Source organism: Leucopleurus acutus (assembly GCF_964270905.1).
Source record: "Leucopleurus acutus genome assembly, chromosome: 12".
NCBI classification, from domain to species: domain Eukaryota; kingdom Metazoa; phylum Chordata; class Mammalia; order Artiodactyla; family Delphinidae; genus Leucopleurus; species Leucopleurus acutus.
The window spans coordinates 61,781,785-61,803,098 of NC_139154.1; the positions used below are offsets into that span (position 1 = coordinate 61,781,785).

The following is a 21,314-nucleotide window of genomic DNA, read 5'->3' on the forward strand; positions in this document are numbered from 1 at the left end:
TTTCTACTATCTTTCTCCACTCACACCCCATGGTCATGGTCATTCTGGGCCCCAGTCCTACTCCTGCATTGCAGCTCCTTTTGTTCTTTCATTGTATCACAGGAACCTGTCTCTTTGGAATTTCTAAAAAATGCCATTATGTAATGTTTCCTCTCTAGGGCTGTTTGTCCCATTTCCTTCTGAATGAATACTTTTGCAAGGTCATTGCTTCTCTGCTCTGAACAGGAGGAATGGACAGGGCACACAACAAATCCCTGGTGTTATGTTGACTGAATCCTTCAGCCTTGTTGAGGAACAGACATTTGTCTCATTTTCTGAAGAGACCTAGATGTTACACTTTTTTCAAAACCCATTTGTCTTTGCTCCCCTGTCATGGTACAGAGAGGAAGGCTGATGACATGTGCCTTACCTGCATTATCTCATCTGATTCCGTTGACAGAAGGTTTCAGGTCAGGGGACTTAACTGTTTTGCATAACATGGTATCTCTACTGCCTGGCACAGTGCCTGGAACTTGGGGGGTGCTCAGTAAATGTTAGTTGAATAAATGAAAGTGATTAAGAAAAATGAGACCCAGAGAGGTGAATTAACTCTTCCAGAGTTACCAAGTACTCCGTAAATGGGTTGGGGTTCCCATCCAGGTGTGACTGATTTCAGAGTCTGCTCTTTTTTTTTTTTTTAATTTATTTATTTTTGACTGTGTTGGGTCTTCATTTCTGTGCGAGGGCTTTCTCTAGTTGCAGCGAGCGGGGGCCACTCTTCATTGCGGTGCGCGGGCCTCTCACTGTGGCGGCCTCTCTTGTTGCGGAGCACAAGCTCCAGACACGCAGGCTCAGTAGTTGTGGCTCACAGGCCTAGTTGCTCCGTGGCATGTGGGATCTTCCCAGACCAGGGCTCGAACCCGTGTCCCCTGCATTGGCAGGCAGATTCTCAACCACTGCGCCACCAGGGAAGCCCCAGGGTCTGCTCTTTTAACCACTGTTATAAATGAAGTTGAGGCTCTCAAACGTGCTGTATTAGTCAGCAAGGTAGAAACTACATAAGTTATTTTAACAGCTCTTGTAATATCAGAAATCAATATGACAGATATTGAAGGACAGAATAGGTAAATGGGGAGCATGGGCTGGGGGACAGGAAACAGCCACCATCACTAGAGCTGCCAGAGCAAAAGGGACAAGTTGGGGTTATCACAGCTAGAAGCCCAAGGAGCTGGAACTCAGACCCTTGAGGAAAGGGCGCTGCTCTGTCGGTGCTGGCATCACTCAGAAAGTGTGATGCGGCTGCTTCTGGGAGTGTGAAGATAAGCTGGGGACCGACACACACTGCTGCTGCTCCTTCGGGTGATGCTGGCAGGAGCAGGAAGGAGCAAGCCTCTTGCCTTGTAGGTGCCCTCGGACACCCCCTGCTGGTGCAACAGGGATCTGGATGGCAGACCTGAAATGGATTTACAGAGTCCCAACCCCACCCAGAATCGCCAAGCTGAGTTTAAGTGGACGGACGTGGAGCTGAGAGGCAAAAGTGGAACAGAAAAGCATATTTTAGAAAATGTCCCCATTTTTGTATTCCCTGTGGACCTTTTCCTTGGGATAATTCATCTGTTTCTTGTTTCCTCAGGATGTAAGATCCTGACTAACGTGAGTTTCCAAGGTGAACTCAAAGTACTAGAAAAAAGTGTTAGGCTAATAGTGAGTTTTCATGGGAGAGTTAATACCATTATACACTGGAATTGATAGGTACAAATTCATGGAAGAGCTTTGCCCTGTGTGATCCAATAATAAAATCAGTTAGCACTGCTGTCATGTCAGACAGATGAGCACACCAAACAGGATGTTGGTGGGCAGAACTAATCTAACTGGAAGCAAAGCCTGATTGTACTGAGATATCCAGGTCTCTCAGCTTTAGGGCTTCCTGTCCCCTTAGTAGCTTGCCCCCTTTGCTCAGCCTCCACCCTCAGTTGGAGGTTCTTCATAATGGGAAGAGAGTCTCTGGATTTCTGCTGGTAGAAAGGATTTTACCTGACATTTAAAAAAAAAAAAAAAAAAAGATGGACAGCTCCTTCTTATCTTCTGAAACTCACTGTCTTTCACCTGGCCCTGGCCCTGGTCCTTTAAAGGCCCTGGTATGACTGGGGGCTGGAAGTCAGCACTCTGTGTCCTCTGAACCTGTGGCACCCAGCCACACACAGGCCTCTGTGAATGGAACTTAAATTCCAAGGGTAAAAAACAACACCTGCATACATAAGAAGCCTCATTTTTTGGAGTCAGTGTAGACTTACCCAGATCCGTATCAGTCCCCCAGCTTTCAGCCTTTCCTGTCAGGCTGTAGGTCCAGTGGTGTGCCACATGCTTTCCAAATCCTGTCTCCTTTTCTGACTTACAGATGCTTTGATGACATTCCTAATGCCAGCCAACCAAGTATCTACCACATTTGGCTGACTTTGGCTAACACCAGGTGGCTGTGAAGAGAGAAGGCCCTGAGATCAGTGGGGATAGAAGAGGCATTACTTTCCATGTCTGAGAGCCCAAAAGGGAGGGCAGCAGGGGAGATGGAATTTGTCTGTGCCATGGAAGACAGCACATCTGACTGTTCAGAGTCAGAAGGGATTAATTGCTGGCTTCTCTGATTATTTCCTATGTGGCTTTGGGTAAATCACTTGGTTTCCTTAACCTTTTTTTTTTTTTTCCCCTCTTCCGTAAAGTACAGATTTCATTTGCCTTAATGGTGTTGTTATAATGATTAAAATTTTTCACCTACTTTACACCACTTGATCTTCCAAACACTTTATGAGGTAGGTGTTATAACCTGCATTTTAATAATGAACAAATTTGAAGCTCAAAGAGATGAAGGGATTTGCCCAAAGTCACACTGCTAGCAAGTAGCAGAGATGAGATATAAACTCCAAGTCTAAGGTTGTTTCCACTGGGTAAATAAGCATCCCTGATCTGTGTGTTGAGTACAGCATGTACCTGGGAGATGTTTCTGTTTTCTGTGTATTGGAGATGGGTTTGTGTCTGCAAATATAGAGAGGAATGTAGAGCAATTTTTCTTTGCTCAGACTGCGAAGTGTAAGCCATTATTGTCTAATCAAAGCCGTCACCTCCATCTCCTGCCTCTGTGAAGCTCCTCTGCCCATATCGTACCCCCTCCTTTTTCTGGAACTTAGGGGATAGGAGCTATATTAGTGTCAGAGAGAGGGGAGAAAAAAGTAATAGAGAAAAGCCACAATCACTTAAAGGTGAGATGTGTTTCAATTAAATTATATGATATTCCCAGCATTGACTCTGACACATAGTAGGTGTTCATTAAGTGTTAAGATTCCATCCCCTCCTTTAAAGAAGAACTATTGTTAATGTTCTATTTTGGAAATTGTTACAATATCAACCAAAGTTTTTTTAGTCATATGTGAATTGTATATAAATAAAATGTCAATACTTTCCTTATAATTACATTGATTTCTTGCCTAAAGGTATGATTCTCAAAAAAATGACTCTTGGATTTGCTTGAAGGTAAATCGGTATGTTCCAATGTATATTTGCACATAAAAGGGGACAGTATCTATAAAGAAAAATTGCCCTTAAGTTATTTAGAAGAGTATTAAAGACAAAATTAGGTTTCTAAAGAGGGCTCATTCAACTTCCTGTAGGTTCCTGTGATGAGAGACCCTATGGCAAAGGGGATGGAACACCATCCACCTGAGGCAGCGAAGTCTTTTTCAGAGTGAAGCCTGGGTCAGAAAAGACTCCAGAGATGAGAGGGGCAGAGGGGCTGTACAGGCATCTCTCACCCTGTCCTGACCCCCTAAGGAGATGCCTGGGATCCCCTCCACACCCGCTGTCAAGATGCTTGAGTGCTGGTTAATCAGCAGATCTTCCACTGCACTGCACAGGGACGAGGGGACTTCCTGCTATGTCTCCATCTTTATCAGATGGGGACCCTTGAGAATAGCTTCTGCTGTGTAGTGATAACAGACCAAGGGAGCATCAGCTGGGGGTGCTCTTAACCTTTCTCTGAGATGGCATGGCTTTTGTTCCAAGGGTACTGCTGAAGCAGGACTCAGTGTGTCAGGAAAACCAAAGGAACAGGTTCAGAAGAGAGGTGAGTTTTCAGTGGGACAGAGTCAGGTCATCTGAGCGAGGAAGTTGATGAATTGTACTTCATCAACTTCTTTTTAATCTGCTCTCCTCTGGCTTATTTCCCCTGCGGTATGTGAGTATACTGCAGATCGTTATTTTTCTTATTCGTTTTCTGCATTGAGTAACATCATTTCTCAATGTCTTTATACCATGAAGAGGGTATCTAATGTGGATGCCTCTAAGTATAATATTATGATCTGGTGTGTGAAGACTGTCCTTTTGATGACTTGTTTCTGAAATCAGTGATTCAGCAGCTCCAACTGTTTGTTTCCCACCCTGGGAAATGGGTGGTGGTGAGGGCCATTGTACCAGTGAGAGAGCTCTGGGAATGCATCTGCTGTCTTCACAAATCCCAATAAAAATAGACTTCCAGGAGCGGCTGACGGTGCTTCTCGGCATGCTTCGGCCCAGGCTGCCTTCTGTCAAAATTTTTATGTCATTTCAGAAGACTAAACCATTTTTTATGGAAGAACATTGAGTGCCCCTGGACTCACCTCTGGTCTCCTGTCCCAAGGTATAATGTTATAACCTGATTAAATATATCAAAGTACCTTGGAGTTTTGTTTTTTTAATAAATTTATTTATTGATTATTATTTTTTTTATTTTTGGCTGTGTTGGGTCTTTGTTGCTGCACGCGGGCTTTCTCTAGTTGCGGGAGCGGGGGCTCCTCTTCGTTGCGGTGCGTGGGCTTCTCATTGCGGTGGCTTCTCTCGTTGTGGAGCACGGGCTCTAGGCACGCGGGCTTCAGTAGTGGCACACAGGCTTAGTTGCTCTGCGGCATGTGGGAGCGTCCCAGACCAGGGCTCGAACCTGTGTCCCCTGCATTGGCAGGCAGATGCTTAACCACTGCGCCACCAGGGAAAGCCCCTTTCAAGTTGTTTTCAGTTTTTATAATGGATCATTATGGCCCAGAGTTTGTTGAATGTGAAGCAATTATAGAAGCTTATCTAATGTATCTGGAGAGTGTAAGGACTGCTGAAGCATCTTCTGAGGGCAGCGGATGTTCTCTCACACTGTGAAGCCGTAGGAGCGGGGGTTGTAGAGGAAGACAGGCCCAAGTACCTTAGGTGTGAATAATCAACACCTTGGTGTTTTGACACATTCTGGAAGGATGCCAAATTGGCCACCCCGGGACCATTGCTGGGTTTACTAATAAATATCACAGTTTCTTCCAGAGAATAGTCTTGTCCTGACCCCTGAGGAAAATGCTAGTGTGTGAGCCTGTAAGAGGTCTAGGTTTGAGACCCTCTCAGCAATATGGACGTCTTAGAAGAGTGACTGAAGTCCATGGTAGTTACGCAAGGGCCGTCAACTGTGAGAGCCAGCCCTGGCCTCCTCAATAAGTGTCTCTGTTTACCTGCAAGGGTCATTACAGGAAACCTTTTTAACCAACCTATCCCTGTGTATTCCCATTCTCAGTGACGTAGAAGGTGAACCTCTGGGAAAGAAAGTGAACCTCTGACTTGATAGCTGGGTCCCAATTTTGGCAGGAAGGGTAGATGAGGAAAGGGAAGACAGCAGAGGGAGGGAATTGGGTCCCTGAGAAACAGTTCTTCCTCAGCAGAGGTTTGACTCATTCATCCAAAGAGCAGGCACAAATGTCTGAGAAAGTTATTGGGACATCAGTATTAGATCTTGATGCCCCAGGGAAATAAAGACCAACTCCAGAAACCAATTGATTTAGGCATCTCCCTACACAGTCTCTTTATTTTTTATTTATTTAATTTTATTTTTAAAATAAATTTATTTATTTTCGGCTGTGTTGTGTCTTTGTTGCTGTGCATGGGCTTTCTCTAGTTGCAGTGAGCAGGGGCTACTCTTCTGTGCGGTGAGGGGGCTTCTCATTGCGGTGGCTTCTCTCATTGCAGAGCATAGGCTGTAGGCGCGCGGGCTTCAGTAGTTGTGGTTCGCAGGCTCTAGAGTGCAGGCTCAGTAGTTGTGGCACACGGGCTTATTAGTTGCTCTGTGGCATGTGGGATCTTCCCCAGCCAGGGCCTGAACCTGTGTCCCCTGCATTGGCAGGCGGATTCTTTTTTTTTTTTTTTTTGGCTGCGTTGGGTCTTTGTTGCTGCGCTCAGACTTTTCTAGTCACAGCGAGCAGGGGCTAGTACTCTTCTTTGCGGTGTGCAGGCTTCTCATTGCGGTGGCTTCTTTTGTTGCAGAGCATGGGCTCTCGGGCGCACGGGCTCAGTAGTTGTGGCTCGCGGGCTCCAGAGCGCAGGCTCAGTAGTTCTGGCGCACAGGCTTAGTTGCTCTGCAGCATGTGGGACCTTCCCGGACCAGGGCTTGAACCCGTGTTCCCTGCATTGGCTGACAGATTCTTAACCACTGCGCCAGCAGGGAAGTCCCTGCAGGTGGATTCTTAATCATTGCGCCACCAGGGAAGTCCCCAAACCTGGACATTTTATGATTCTGCATCACTGAAGGTAATCTGAGGTATTGGATGACAGCAGTGACTTAAATCTGCTGGGTACTTTTTCCTCCAGTGCTCTTCAGATCATCTGGGATGAAGACTTTGCGAGCTTTCTTAATCACGGGCTGTGGCTTCAGTGCTTCCTCAGAGAACTTGGGTTTGCGAGGGTCAAACATTTCCTGCCCGGGGATGCTGGAGAGGGCAAGGTCAGCCGGGTCTGGCTCATAGCCCACCAGGACCTGGATGGTGTCAGGGTCAATGGGGCTCGGAATATTGCGGTTGGCTGGCAACAGCTGGTCTGGTCTGATGGGGCTTTGCATGCAGTTTGGGGATGGGATGCCAGAGTGAATGGGTGCAGAGGTCCGACTGCTGAGGTCCATGACGGAGGGGGCAGCTGACGAAGCCGGCTGCGGCCCGGGAGGGTGAGGGCTGTGGTCATGCTGAGACGGGCTGGGGGGAATGCCATTTTCCGACAAAAACTCCTCCAGGTCCATGTATTCCACCTGGAAAGTATCTCCGTCATAGGGAAGCGTTTTGTCCCATAAGGTGGGTCCCAAGAATGCTGACTGGGGGAACGTCGGGCTCTTACTCTCATCATCCAGCTTCTTTTCCTTTATCTTTACTAAATGCGTCTTTGTGATGAAAGGGGAGCTTCAGCGGGTTCTCCAGCAAGGACCCGAGCACGCCGTAGGGAGGTGGGATAAAGGTGGGATTCAGTGGGAGTGGTCGGGACATTTTCTACATCGCTATGCACTCAATTTTTTTTTTTTCTTAAAAAAAAAACCCACCCCAACCTCCCCCCAAAATGTTGCTGAGCTTCTTCCTCCGTCCTTTGCCAAAAGTTCTCGCTTTCAAGGCGGTGGAGACAAGGGAGGAAAAAAAAATTACCTATGTCTTTATAAATGCATCTGCATAAAAATATAAATATAGCTGCATAAAAACAAAAAACTTTCAGGTTCCCAGTGCAGTCCCCAGGGAGCGCGCCAAGTGCCCGTGGGCTCCTCGACGACGTGCAGGATGCTCTCACTTGCCTCGAACCCCTCGTCCTGTAAAATGTTCAAAATTGCGAAAAGGAAAAAAAAAGACGCAGAGGGCGGAAGGCACCGCACCAACCGGCCGCATCGGGCCCTCCCACCCCCTCCCCCTCCCCTCCCCCTCCCCTCCCCTCCCACCCCTCCCCCTCCCCTCCCCCTCCCACCCCTCCCCCTCCCACCCCACCCCCTCCCTGCGCCGGGGGCCGCTGCTCCCCGGGCCCCGCCGCCCACAGTCTCTTTAGATCCCAGTAAAGTGAGCAGAAGTCTTCCGAATCTGCAGAGCCCCAGGGGCAATGAAAATGGAAGGATTTGTCACAGCCTAGTTGATCTGGAGACTCCCACTGGGTTTATTTTAAGCTTCCCAACCTTGCTCATTATTTTCCTTCAGTGTTTCCTGTTTTCCCTTCCAGATGACTGAGCACTCTTTAAGCTCAGAAAACATGAGTTATAATTTATGCGTGTTCCTCCCTCAACCAAATATTTATTTTTATCAGCGACTATTTACATATCCATGAATATGAAAAGTAATTAATGTAAAACTGAAGAGCAAGCTTGAAGGCAGCTTTGTTATTAGATGGCGCTTCCTAAGAAGATATCTGAGAAGACCCTTTCCGTGATGGTCTGATTGCAGCGGCACTGAGCGCCTACAGGAACCCCTCTGGGGCAGTCAGTGAGCTAGGCCAAGAGCGAGTCCTGGGGAAACAGGTCTGATTACATTTAAGGCATCTGGGACCAGGCAGCAGAAAAAAGGAGCAAAATGTTGGGCCTCCTGCATTGCTCTTCTAATTTTCTTCTTGTTTCTCTCCAGTTTTCTTTCCCTGCAGCTTTTTTCTCTACTTTCTGGAGAGTACTACTTTACTCAACTTTATATTCAAACCAGATTTGTCTAATTTCTCCCTTTAAGTCTGCCAATTTTTACTTCATGTAATTTTGAAATTCTGTTATTGAGTATGTAGTTAGAATTTTTATGTCTTTTTGACCTTTTTATCACTATGAAATGATCCTTCTTATTTCTGTTAAATTCATCTATTTTGTCTGATATTAATATGAACACAACAGTTTTCTTTTTCTCCTGTTTTTAGTCTTTTTTTTAAAGGTTTAAAAATAGCCTTTTATTTTTCATATACACAGACACACACAGACATACACACACGTACATGTATGTATGTATGCATTTTTTTTATGGACAGAAAACTTTACATTTTATTTTAGAACTGAGTCTTAAAATACATAATTAGTAGAATTCCCTTTTTATGCTGCTCCTCATATATAATTTGGAAAACAATAAGTTTTTTTAAAAAGTTTTATTGGATTATAGTTGATTTACAATATTGTGTTAGTTTCAGGTGTACAGCAAAGTAAATCTGTTATATATATATATATATCCATTCTTTTTAGATTCTTTTCCCATATAGGCCATTACAGAGTATTGAGTAAAGTTCCCTGTGCTATACAGCAGGTTCTTACAAGTTATCTGTTTTATATATAGTATTGTGTATATGTCAGTCCCAATCTGTTTTTAGTTTTTTGTTTTTTGTTTTTTTTTTTTTTTGCGGTACGCGGGCCTCTCACTGTTGTGGCCTCTCCCACCGCGGAGCACAGGCTCCGGACACGCAGGCTCAGTGGCCATGGCTCACGGGCCCAGCCGCTCCATGGCATGTGGGATCCTCCCGGACCGGGGCACGAACCCATGTCCCCTACATCGCAGGTGGACCCTCAACCACTGCACCACCAGGGAAGCCCTGTTTTTAGTTTTATAAATGAATTTTTCTATTTTTATTAAACTCAAAATAAAATGATTCTTATCACATCTCTAAAGCCAGCACATGTTGTTCCAGCACAGATTTTAAAAACCCTATAAAGCTATTTTTTAATAGTATGCTGTTTGTGTTTTGTGGAGACTGTATCTTTCCTTACTTCTTTGAGGATATTAATGATAGTGTTTTTCGTTTCTTGAGTTTTCTTCTCCATGAATAACCTATGTCTTCCAATTTGTGTTCTTCTCTTTGTTTGTTTTGGTCTCTAATATTTGTGTTAGAGGTTTCTTCCTGATGACCTTTGGTTGTGTAATAATGTTTAAGAGTAGGAGACTAAAATAAGATGAAATCTCTGTGCTTGAGCCTATAGTGCACTTCACAGTATGGTGATCAGGCCGAGCTGTTTGTTGGGTGGCCCAAATGCCAATATCTTCAGGTCTTTTTCTACAGACTGGTCAAGTTTCCCGGAGAAGATTCTTCCCATCTATCTGAGTCCATTCAGGCTGCTGTAACAAAATATTACAGTTGGGTGGTTTATAAACAACAGGAATTTGTCACAGTTCTAAGAGGCAGGGAAGTCTAAGATCAGGGTGCCAGCATGGTTGGGTTCTGGCAAAGGCCCTGCTCCAGGTTGCAGACTGCCATCTTCTTGCTGTGTCATCACATGATGAAAGGAGCCTAGGGAACATGTGGGGTCTCTTTTATAAGAGCATTAATCCCATTCATGAGGGTTATACCCTCATGACCTAAGCACTTCCCAAAGGCTCTACCTTCTAATACCATCATATTGGGCATTAGGATTTCAACATAGGAATTTTGTGGGACACAGACATTCAGACCACAGCGCAGTTTGTTTTCCAGAGAATAAAGTTTTGGCCATCTGCTTTCTGGGAACTCAAGGGGAAGAAGGCTGGCGGTCTCACCATTCAGTAGGCATGTGTTCACTTGATCCCTCAGTTTGGGGATTGGTAGCTCTGCCCTCAACTGCGCGTGGTGCCTTGTGTCCCTTAGGCCTGAGACCCTCTGTTTGGTCCTCTGTAGAGAATAAACATCCAGGCTTATGGGAGGTGGGCAGTTGCCTAGGGGTATGGAGTCAGGAGAGCTTCTCAAACAGCCTTCAACTAACCCTTACTTCAGTCTCCCTCCCCCACTTCCAGAGGTGTCTGGTGTCAGTTCCTTTGTATAAACTGGGTTCTCAGCTTTTCACACTGCCAGCTTCAGCCTTGGAATTCTTGAGTACATAGTCTGTTGTCACTTGTTTATCTGCTTTCTGGGCTCCAAAATCCTGATAATGGTTTCTCCTCTGGGTTTTAGAAGGGAGGGAAATTAACTCAGACGCCAGTAGCTGGAAACCTTAAAAAAGGTTGTTGCCATTGCATCAGTTGGTTAGATAGAGTGCAGAATCTCCAAGGCCATGGATTTTATGTACTTCTGAATAGTCAAACCAAAAGGGAGAATTTTGTAAAAAAAAGGGAAAAGAAGTGCTTATGAATCAGGGATAGTACAGACCAAAGTAGCATATGTAGATTGATACATTTGAGAATTTATTTATAAGCATAAAGGGAAATGATTTGGGCTACATCATCTAGGAAGGAGACCTGAGAATGGGTATAGATCTTTTCCTGGGGCCCTCTGCCATGCTGGGGGCCTATGTATCTGGGACCCTGCACGTGGCTCTGGTTCGTTGCTTCAAGGAAGCACAGTGGGGCTGAGGAAGCTTTGAGCAGGGAGACGTGAAGCGGTACAAGGGCAGGTGGTAAGCACTGGGGTTCTTCAGCCCAGAATGCAAAGAGGTGACATATTTCAACTTAAAACCATGGCCAGTGTGGAGAAGGCAGGTGTGACGCCAGATCCCGAGCTGCTGGGAGGAGAGGGTTGCTTTTGAACCTGGAGCAGGTAAGTTTAGCACAGATAGAAGAAAGCGTAATTTACCATGGCAGGTCGGAAGCTTGGAAAGCTGTTTACAAGCGACTCTTCTGGCAGATGGCTTAATTCCATAGGGGGGTGGACAAAAAGAGAGAGGCTTCTGAGAGATACTGGAGATACTGACACACACATAACCCTTAATTTAGACACTGAAGAGGGCAGTATGCTCTTACTGGGTTGGATGGAGAATGGGGCGGCTTGGAGTAGTAGGAAAAACTTTACCTGAATTAAGAAGATCTGCGTTCAAATCCTGACTCCTCAACTTACTCGCCCTGTGACCTGGAGCAATTTCCTAACCTTTCTGACTCTCACAAGGTTCTGGTGAAAGTTAAATAAGGCAGTTCCGTAACCTATCAATAAAGCAAGTTAGCCCAGTCCTGAACTGAATTGTCTGGGTTTTAATTTAACACGTATGTGCTGAGCCCTATCAAATACCAGGCTGTGTGCATATATCTCCCCTATTCTAGAAAGGCTCATGAAGTGAAGGTGCAGCTCTGCTCTATCCTGCAGACCTTCCTCAGGATGGCGGGAGGCTGTGAAGGTGAGCGTCCCTGTGTCCTAACCCTGTGTCCTCTCCTGGTTGCAGAGCGTGTGATGAGAGAGAGTATCTGAGCCCTGCCTTGGCCCGAGCAGCTGATCCCATCTCAGCAGACACCCCCCACTTCCCTCCTAGCCACTTTCCTGATAACCGAGCAGAAGTTTTCACAACATACTGTGTAACACCAGATGGTGACGTAGTTTCCCAGCACTTCTCCTTTTCATTTACTTGTTTCTCTTGAGAGTGTCTGGATGCCCAGCTCTGGGACAGGAGAGTTGAAGGTTTGGGGGCAACTGGAGGGGGTGGGAACGACAGACACTGTGACACTGTGGGTGTTTGAGTTCACTCCCCTTCTGCAGAAAAATATGTCCCTAGCCTCCGAGTGCCCACATCATATGATTAGTTGTGGTTACCTCAGATCAGGGTGTGCCTCCTGCAGGCCAGGTGTGTTCCCCATTTCTCAGCGTCCAGTCAGAGAGGTTCTGTGATGTTGCTCTGATACGCATGTCAGCACTTGCCTGGTGTGTTGCAGCGCCTTGCCGGTAACCACTACACCTGCCCATCCAAATCCCAGCTTTAAAGGTACTTCAGTGTCATTCACATATCTTCTTGGCCTCAATTAAACTTTCCTTATGTCCACCCCTAAACGACATTGCGAGCTCTCATTTGAATCAATGCCCGACCTCCTTTCCTTGAAGGTTGTGATGGTGGTGGTGGGAGGCCTGATCCGCCCTTCCTCTCACCTTGCCTCCGCCGTCGGAACCTGTTTAACTTCGACCCTGTTTCTTTCCTTTTCCAGAATTCACATGCTGCGTGTCAGACTGAGCTATCCCTGTTTAATCCTATAATCCAAGACTTGCTACTCTGTTCTGCTGATGTTTACGGCCGTGCCACGAGGCAGCCCCCTCCCCAGAGCATTTCAGTGGGAGACCTCCACGCGCCCCATGGAGACTCGATGGGGCAGGGGAAGAGACTGCAGGAGTGTACATCCCCAAGGCTGTGTCTCCTCGTGTGAATCAGTGTCACCTTGCTTTCCTCTCAGAGACCTCGCTGCCCCAGGGGGGACCTGCCTGGGGAATCGAGGGGCTCAGGGAGCCACTCCACGTCCCCGCTTCTCCGGCGCTCCGCACCCTGGGCACTGCGGCTCCTGGGGCAGTGGGGCTGCTGCGGGCTCAGAGCCGCTGCTGCCCTGCATGTGCCAGCTCAGCTCTGTCAGCAGCTGTGTGCATGTGTACACGAGGGACACGGCATCTTTCTGAATGGATTTTTCTTAAGAAATGTGCCAGTGTTTATGCAGTTCATGGTATTTCCCCACATCCTTGCTGTCACTGTCACTCAGCTTTGACCTCAGTAGGCTTCATTCCCCATTTTTTTAATGGGGAAATTTTGTCCTTCACCCCAGGCGTCCTGTATTTGACCCCCTCCCCCACCCCCACCCCCGCCAAGGTACAGAATTACCTACGGTTCTGACAAAACATAAGAAAGTCGTCTTTGGGAAGCCTGTGCACTCTTTATGTCCTCTGTACTTTGTCTTTGGAGAGCAGTTGGCATTCTGCTCAGCTCCATGCACCTCCAGCAAGAGCAGGTGTTAACCTGAGCTGAGCGTGGGTATCACTGTGACCAGCCATCGTGTCCTGCCCTGTTCCTTCACAGCCAGAGCAGCTGACGGGCAGCTGCAGCCAGGTCGGCCCTTCTGTGAGTCGCATTCACCCAGGTAGATTTTAAGCAGGTGGAGTCTGTGTGGCCTAGAAGGGTGAAGTGAGAGAACTGTGTCTGCGGGTGAGTCTGTGTGTATGACACCATGAGCCCCCCCGACCCTTCCAACCCAAACATATCTGTGAGCCCCTGTGCCTAGGCCCCGGGAGACCTGCCTGCGACCTGGTTTCTACTGTCTGCGCTCGGCACTGGCCCTGCTGGCATCACAGGCAGAGTGCTCTGCGGCTCTGTGTACACAGCCACGGGGACAGGAGTAACTTAGTGCCCCACTGGCTCCCTGAGCAGGTGTGAGTCTGGCCGCTCCCCTGCCTCTGTTTGCAGGTTCTGGCTGCAGGGCACAGGGTCCCAGCAGCGTGAAAGACAGCTGGAGTCTGACCTCCCAGGCATCCCTGGAGTCCTCAGCTGGGAGACAGCTGGGTGGCTGGTAGTAGGTGCCCCGCACGGCCAGGTGGTTGCAGGACAGAGTGGCTCCCATTGCGTTGAACACCCCACCGCCACCGCAGAGTGCGGTATCCCTAAAATGACGATGACCCTCTAGATGCCTAGATCTCAGAGCGTGGGTTCAGCTCAGCAGAGAGGATGTGATGTGTGATGGCTGAGGGCGACTCTCGGAGCTGGAGCTGCCTTTTCCCTTTTCCAGCCTTGCGGTCATCGTGGCTCCTCTTCCCAGGAGGGGTCGGTTCACATCTTAGGCTTTGGCGGGGTGACCCTGGGGACATTCTCACCACTGCCAACTCCTGGAGCTGTTCCGGCTCTTGGCTTGGGGCCCCGTGGGTGGGCCTGTGTCAGAGGTGCTCGGTGAGCCGGGCAGGGTGGCAGGCATTGCCCTCGGGGTCCCACAGAGAAGCTCTTTCTGAAAAGACCCAGGGACAGAAGGCAACCAGCTCTCGCATCACCTGTCATGTGCCACGTTCTCCTCTAAAGAAAGAGACACGGCAAAGCTGTGTCCCTGTGCCCTGCCCTGGATTTGTTGTGCACATGGACAATAGAAGGTGGAATGACTCCCTCACCCTTTCCCTTTCCTCTCCTGACCCACATGAAATGGTGACTCGTGGTTAAAGGAGCAATTAGCCGCCCGTGACTCTGCTGTCAGCTTGTTGCGGGGAGGCCCTCCTTCCCCAGGCCAGGAGATTTGGAGACCGGGGCCAGGCCGGGTCTGAAGTAAGAAGAGGGAGGCCTAGCCCGGTTCCAGTTCATGTTTAGCTGTGGGACAAGTGCGGCTCATTTTGAGCCACATGAAGTTCTTCCTTCGCCATGTAGTAAAAGCCCCTGGTTCCGCAGCCCGTCCTCCTTCAGGGAGGATGCTGAAGATCTCGCGCTCTCACTGCACCTCTGGAAAGTCCCCCAGCATGGAACCTCCAGGGAATGGACGAGGGACACCAAGGAGCCTCTAGTACCTGCCTTTGCCACCTGAACAGTTGGCGTGGAGAGGGTTTCCCAGCCACCCCCTTTCTTGGGGCCACAGTGTCACCATTGTAGGCATCGGTGGCATGTCACCACTGTGAGCAGTGAGCTTGTGGGGTGACATGCAGAACCTGTCTGCACAGCTCCCAGCAGACGTGCACAGGGGTGCTGTGCTGAGCCTGGTCTGTGCTCCCTAGGACAGGGATGCAGAAACCCGCAAGCCATCTTCCCTCTCCCCCCGTCATCGCCCGCCCCCCTGCATCCCCAAGGTGGTGCAAGGGAGGGGGACATAGCGGTTTTTAGCTTTGCCTCTCACAACTGTGCCTAGTCCCCAGCCTGGTTTCTATCAGCCTCCAGCCAGGAAAACAGAATCAGTCTGTGTATTTAAAACAGGGGTTTGGGGACTTCCCTGGTGGCACAGTGGTTAAGAATCCGCCTGCCAGTGCAGGGGACACGGGTTGGAGCCCTGGTCCGGGAAGATCCCACGTGCCGCGGAGCAACCAAGCCGGTGCGCCACAACTACTGAAGCCCACGTGCCTAGAGCCTGTGCTCCGCAACAAGAGAAGCCACCGCAATGAGAAGTCCGCGCACCGCAAAGAAGAGCAGCCCCCACTCACCGCAACTAGAGAAAGCCGGCAGGCAGCAGTAAAGACCCAACACAGCCAAAAATAAATAAAATAAATAAAAAAAAAAAACCAGAGGGGTTTTAATCCAAGGAATCATTTAATACAGAAACAAGAAGAGCTGAGATGCCAGACAGGAAAGTGAGGGGCAACGCGGAGATGGGGAACCACAGCTGGTAGGACAGAGGGGAGAGGCCATGTTACTGGATCTCGGGAGTCACAGCCACTGGTGGGGGCCTGGGACCACAGAGGGCCAATGTGGTGGGAGCTGGAGCCATGAAGAGGCATGGTCCGTGCCAGAAACAGGTCCCTGCCTGGTCCCCCCAGGCAGAGAGGGAGCAGAAATAGCCTGGCTTCTCACTTCCTCGTGCTCTCCAGATTTCTGCAGCTGCCTCTTGTTAGCTAAACCCAGCTGGAAGCCAGCTGACCTGGGAGCTGGGGACAGGCAACCTGTGGTCAGCCCCCCACCACTCAGAGCAGAGCAGGGGAGGGTGGGGGCACAGGTCAGAGGGCAAACAGGCCCAGGACGTGCATGGCCTTGGTCCTCTCTGTGTCATGTCCAAGCCTGGTGTTTATGTCCCATGCTGTCCTAAGACCCTGGTGAGGGTAGATGTGTCTTGTAGCTTCTCTTCCGCTCTGCCTAGGCAGGAAAGCACTGGGGAGGCAGGGGGGACTTTATTCTTATCACTTGTCCCAGTTTTCCATTGGGGGGGTTTAGCCACTTAGCAGCCCCACCTCACCATTCCCCTCACGAAAGCTGCATCCCAGTTTTCTGCCTACCCCTCCCCATTCCTCTTCCCCTAATCTCTGGTTTTCCCTGCCAGAGAACACCAGCCCAGACCATACATCAGTGGTCATGAGTATTTACCCAGGATAATTCACTCAGAGCGTGATATTAACAGTGTGGACCGTCTGTCTGTAAGTAGATGCCATCTACTAATCAATTTGTATCCTGTTTCCAATAAATTTGTGGAAATTCTATCTGGTTTTATGCTGCCCTTTGCTGGGACAGTGGCTCAGCTATAAGGCTGGGTGCAGGGGCAGGCCCCCGGCCCTCAGCATCAGTTGCTTCCTCCCCTGTGTAGCTCTGAGGCCAGGCAGGTTAATCTGATGTCCCCCCAGCCGCTCAGAGGCCTTTCCCCAGGGTCCGCACTTTCTTCTGCTGTCTCATAAACCACATCCTGAGGACATGGAGGTTTCATGTGGCCAGGCTGCCCCAGCAGGTGGCTTTTGACCGTGTCCCCAAGGCCTGGAGGTATGAGAAGCAACAGGCAGACCTTGTCCCATCTCTCACTCTTGCGCTGCTGTGCCTAGAGCCAGGTGGAGGACGTGTGCCAGGCCGCTCCTGTGGTGAGCTGAGGGAGCGTGCTGTGCTCCCACCTGGGGCTTTGACAGTAAGGCTCCCATGCCAGTGAGGTGGACGCAGGAGCTGCATGTCACACAGATGAAGCCCAGCACCCTCTTCTGCATCTCACCCTCCTCAGCTCTGGAAGTCAGAAACGAACATGTCTGAGTTGACTTAGAAGGTTTCAGGAGGCTGATCTAAATGCTCAGCATTCTTCACTGTTTCCCAGGCCCTGAAACTCGCTTGGTAGAAATTATTCTCTGTTGAGTATTTTGTTGTCTCCAGCCTTTTTGACTGCAGTGTAGACTGTGCCTCAGTTGCTGTGCTAGGGCCATCATAGGCGCCCTTGGGACCCCTCCAGCCTTTGTTTGTGAGGTATGCCTTTTGGCAACCCTTGTTTGCTGGCATTTGTGAGAGGTGTTTTTAAAAAGATACACCAAGTTTCTTTCAAGAGCTTTACTAGAGAAGCAAGACATACACACGCGAGTTTACTGGACAATAGAAAAGGTTGTAGGTAAGGCAAGGCTGTGCTGGTACTTGGAGGAGTCCCAGGAGAGAGGGCTCAGCAAGGCTGGACTAGTGGTCAGGGAAGGTTTTGTGGACGCAGAGGGACCCTCAAGGCAGAACACAGCAGCTCCCTCCGTGAAATCCCTAATGTCGTGGTTCTTGGTGTCTTTTTATTAAGACTTTTGGGTCTTCCCTGGTGGTACAGTAGTAAAGAATCCACCTTACAATGCAGGGGACGCAGATTCAATCCCTGGTCAGGGAACTAAGATCCCACATGCCGCGGGGCGACTAAGCCCGCGTGCCAGAGCTACGGAGCTCGCGTGCCGCAAACTACAGAGCCCACGTGCCCTGGAGCCTGCACACCACAAGTAGAGAGAAGCCCGTGCGCTGCAATGAAGAGCCCACGTGCTACAATGAAAGATCATGCATGCCTCAACGAATATCCCACGTGCTGCAACGCAGACCCGACTCAGGCAAAAATAAAATAAATAATATATAAATCTTAAAAAAAAAAAAAAAAGACTTTTTATCCTGACCCAAATATCTCCCTCTTTCTGGAAGCTCACCTATAGAGTGTCACATGCACTATCTCTCAAGGTGTACCAGCCTTAAGATCCATCTTCAGGACTGGATTTTTATGGTCAAACTTTTTTAAAAAAATATTTTCTTTATTTTTTTGGCTGCGTGGGTCTTTGTTGTGGCGTGCGGGCTTCTCTCTAGTTGTGGCACGTGGGCTCTCTCGTTGGGGCAGCTGAGCTCAGTAGTTGTGGCGCACAGACTTCGTTGCCCTGCGGCATGTGGGATCTTAGTTCCCTGACCAGGGATCGAACCCATGTCCCCTGCACTGGAAGGCAGATTCTTTACCACTGGACAGCCAGGGAAGTCCTTGGTCCAACTTCTTAAGAGGTTTCTTCCTGATAAGTTTTATCTTCCATTTGTTCTGATCTTGTGCCCGGACTACAGGGAGTTGCTGGAGGAAACCATCCAACCTGCAGGCACTGTTGCTACCGTAGAGCTGTGAGCACCCACCTCACCAGGCCTCTTGGGCTTCTTACTGAGCAGCCCACTTATATGTTCTTCAGGAGCTTGTTTTCTTATTTCCAGAACCAGCTGTTCCAATCCTCTGTTACTCCTGAAGCTCTCACCTCCTGAGAGCCAAGCCTTCCAAGGATCCCTTCACCTTTCTTCCCCTTGTGCCCCTTGGCCTCTAGAGGACCCTCCTGGTACCCACATGTTGGATCCATTCCTCTCCCCACCCTCCTTAGGAGCTTGCAGTAGAGTGTCCTGACTGAGGCCAGACTGCCAATTACTACTGGATGACCTTGGGCAAGATATTCAACCTCTCTGTGCCCCAGTTTTTTTCATTTGTAAGATGGGAATCATAGTATCTACCTTACAGGACTAAATAAGTTAGTGTGTGTAAAGTGCTTAGCATGGGGCCTGGGACAGAGTGTTTATGATTGCTCTGTCATCATTCTCTCCCCTCTCTCCTCATCTTCACCCTCTCTCCCTTCTCCTCATACTGTTACACTTCTCCGTCCAGTCAACATCACAGAACCGTCAAACCACCACCACATCTGTCTTCTGCTCAGCTTCATCTGAAGCTAGCCTTATCTCCCTTTACTAGCAAATCTGTTGAAAGAGGGAAGAGTTGTCTCCATTCCTTCAAATCTCATTAATTCCTCCACCCGTTATAGTGGGTTATATGGCTTCCCTTCTGCCCCCACCCCAACCTCTCACTGAGATTGCCATCACAAGGTCACCAGAGGCCTCCTAAATGCCAAATCCAGCACGACTTTTGGTCATCCTCTTTGAGCTTTCTTGAGCGCTTGACACGGTTGTCCCCATGTTACTTTTCTTTGTACTCTTCATTACATTGACCCCTTTATTCTCTACCCAGAGCAATGCTAAGTAACATTCAGATATTGCAGCCATTTTCCCAGATTTTTTACAGGGATAAATTTCAGATACAGTAGTAGTCACCTGCATACCCCCTTTCTGTGTCCCTCCATTTCAGAAGTAAGTAAGCACTTTCCTTAATTTGGTGTTTCTCATCCCAACGCATGATTTTATACAATTAATACAAATGTATGAATCCACAGCCAATACAGAACATGTTTTGTATATAATTAAATTTTATACAAACAACAATCTATTATTTCTTGAAAAGCTGGGTTTTTAAAAAATTTTATAAATTTATTTATTTTTGGTTGCGTTGGGTCTTTGTTGCTGTGCGCGGGTTTTCACAGGTTGCGTCCAGCAGGGGCTACTCTTTGCTGCGGTGCGCGGGCTTCTCATTGCGGTGGCTTCTCTTGTTGCGGAACACGGGCTCCAGGCACGCGGGCTTCAGTAGTTGCAGCACGTGGGCTCAGTAGTTGTGGCTCGCAGGCTCTAGAGCGCAGGCTCAGTCGTTGTGGCACACGGGCTTAGTTGCTCCGTGGCACATGGGATCTTCCCGGACCAGGGCTCGAACCCTTGTCCCCTGCATTGGCAGGCGGATTCTTAACCACTTCGCCACCAGGGAAGTCCCCGAAAAGCTGTTTTTAATAGCACAGACCATGCAGTGTTAATCCAGGGTGTCGGTCCAGGATGCTTGACCAGACAGTGTCAGACACATACTTTGGTTCTCACATCAGCTTTCTTCAGCATGCAATTAGGACTTTTGAGAATGCTTTATTCTTGCATGGGGCACTCTGCAGTCTGTCTAGGTGGTTTTTTTTTTTTTTTTTTTTTTTTTTGCAGTACGCGGGCCTCTCACTGTTGTGGCCTCTCCTGTTGCGGAGCACAGTCTCCGGGCGCACAGGCTCAGCAGCCTTGGCTCACAGGCCCAGCCACTCCACGGCATGTGGGATCTTCCCGGACCGGGGCACAAACCCGTGTCCCCTGCATCGGCAGGCGTACTCTCAACCACTGCGCAGCCAGGGAGGCCCCTGTCTGGGTGTTTTATGTTCGGCTTTCACCCTCATAAAAGACGGCTCTTTTTAATTTTTTTTTTTTTTTTTTTTTACTTCCATGCTCTTTTTTATTGTTGCATTCCTGGTTTTCTTCCTACTTAAAGGTTTCTTCTGGGCACTTCACTGGGTCTTCTTTTGTGTGTCCCTTACTTGTGGGGATTTTTTAAAGGATGGTCCTTGGTCCTCTTCATTCTCCCGCAGGTGACCCCATCCATCCCCATAAGGTCAGCTCTCATCAGTAAGAGGGAGATTCTGAAACCCAGTCTCCAGCCCTAAGTGTGGTGCTACACGTGTTTACCTGCACGTCCTCCAAGCCCCTCCAACTTGTCTTAACTCTGTATCTTTTCCTATGAACCTGCTCTACCACCTGTTTCTTTAATGCGTCAGTGTCCACCCATCATCCACAAAGTTGCCTCTCTCCTTGACGTGGGCTGTGCCTCTCTGTCTGTACCTTTGCAGACTGCCACTGCCCTTGCTTGGAATACAGACCGTTTCCTACTCAGGTCCTACTCAGGTCATCTCCCACACCCCTCACCAGTCTGTCCACACTGTTCCCAGAGTAACTGATCACAATGCAAGACAGATCATCCTCGGCTTCTTAAAAACCTCACACACACTCCCTTTCCTGCCTTATTGGGTTGTCTGCAGGACCCTCCCAGGCTCCTGAGATTGCAGGGCCCAGCCTGTCTTTCCTGCCTGTCTCCTAACTCTGTCCCTAGGCCTCCTCCTCCCTTGCCTCCGTGATCTCCTCACCCTTCCCTGCACACCGAGTCTTCTCACAGCTCTGTGCCCTTGTTCATGCCCTTCCCTATGCCAGGGATGCCGTTCCCTTTGCTACATTCCTCATCCTCCAAGACTCGGCTCACATGCATCGCCCCCTGTCACCCCCCCTCCAACCCCTGTGCTCTTGTGCTGTCATCGGTGCGTTACTACCTCGCAATCCCACTGGCTTGGGTTGCATTTGA

At 48.9% G+C, this 21,314-nt stretch overlaps 1 pseudogene across 1 annotated transcript; it reads right to left on the bottom strand.

Moving 5' to 3' along the window:
* Nucleotides 1-6,589: 6,589 nt before the first annotated feature.
* On the bottom strand, nt 6,590-7,280 carry LOC309969606 (hepatic leukemia factor-like; annotated as a pseudogene). The gene has a single exon. The product of its transcript is annotated as a hepatic leukemia factor-like (transcript).
* Between the last annotated feature and the right edge of the window lie 14,034 nt (nt 7,281-21,314).